Below are 1,490 nucleotides of genomic sequence, written 5' to 3'. Positions count from 1 at the left end.
CTCACTTAATCCTCACAATAACCTTGTGGGTAGCGGCTATATTGTCATTCACATTTTACAATTGAACTGAAGGACAGCATAGTCTAGTAATATATACCAAGGTCCCACAATTAATGATTCTCAAGTTAACACTTTTTTTTTTTAAGATTTTATTTATTTATTTGACAGAGAGAGAGAGAGAGAGAGATCACAAGTAGGCAAAGAGGCAGGCAGAGAGGAGAAGAGAGCAGTCTCCCCGCTGAGCAGAGAACCTGATGCGGGGCTCGATCCCAGGACCCTGAGACCATGACCTGAGCCAAAGGCAGAGGCTTAACCCACTGAGCCATACAGGCACCCCAGCACTTTTTTTTTCCCTTAAGATTTTATTTATTTATTTATTTATTTATTTGACAGAGACAGAGAGCAAGCATAAGCACAAGCAGGGGGAGAATGTGAAGCAGGCTCCTCTCTGAGCAAGGAGCCAGACTTGGGCCTCGATGTGGTACTCAATCCCAGGACCCTGGGATCATGACCTGAGCCAAAGTCAAATGCTTAAAGGACTGAGCCACTGAGGCGCCCTCGCCAAGTTAATGCTTTTAACAATTACACTATACTAGCTAAAAATTGGTAGCAACCTCTCTGGTTGGCAATTTGGCTATAATGAAAAATTTTAAATGAACATAGACAGACACAAAAACTGTAGCATCTTGAATAGTCTGGGATCTGGAATCTAAGAACACTTAGGGTGGAGTCTGAATCCACTAATGACTACTATCTAAGTGTAAACAAGTTTCTTTATTTTTCTAAGTCCCAGAATTTTCATTTTTAAAATGTCTATATAACTTTTCCTATGTAGGCATGTTGTGAGAATGAAAAGAGATGATATATATTAAAAACACTTTGCAAACAGAAAACACTTAAGATATTCTCATTTTACTGAATTTTTGCACTTTAAGGAAGCAGCTCTTCCTAGTGCTTGAGTTTTCGCATTTACTGAATAAAAATATTTCGGTGGAAAATTAGTATTTTTTCTGAATTTGATGAGCTCTGCAGTTTTAAAAAAATGGTTTTAGAGCTAGTCATCAGTATTTGTTGAGGTCAAAATACAAGACAAAGGATTCACTGGAGAAAGGAAGCTTCAGCTAATAGAAACAAAGAATTCACAGTGCTTTCCCTTCAGAGTTTACCATTTCCTTGGACTTCACAACATGCATGTGGACAAGAATTTAAATTTATTAAATGGTGCAGCAACATATAATGGGATTCACATTGAAACAGAAAAAAAAAAAAAAACCCACAAAATTATGGTAAAGTCTTTAAAAGCAGAAAGCTGATGGTGTCAGATAAGACCTAATTCAAAATCCTGGCTTCCTTCAGTTTTAGTGTAATAGAAATCATTCTATTTACCAGGAAGGATTATCTTGAAGATTAAATTAATATAAGTAAAATGCTTAGCACAAAGAGTGTCTGGCACAAAGTATAGGCATACCTTGGAGTTATTATGCATTCCA

The sequence above is a fragment of the Mustela lutreola genome, chromosome 8, assembly GCF_030435805.1.
Source record: "Mustela lutreola isolate mMusLut2 chromosome 8, mMusLut2.pri, whole genome shotgun sequence".
Classification (NCBI taxonomy): domain Eukaryota; kingdom Metazoa; phylum Chordata; class Mammalia; order Carnivora; family Mustelidae; genus Mustela; species Mustela lutreola.
The sequence above is the reverse complement of the archived record's forward strand: the minus strand, read 5'-3'. Positions refer to the sequence as shown.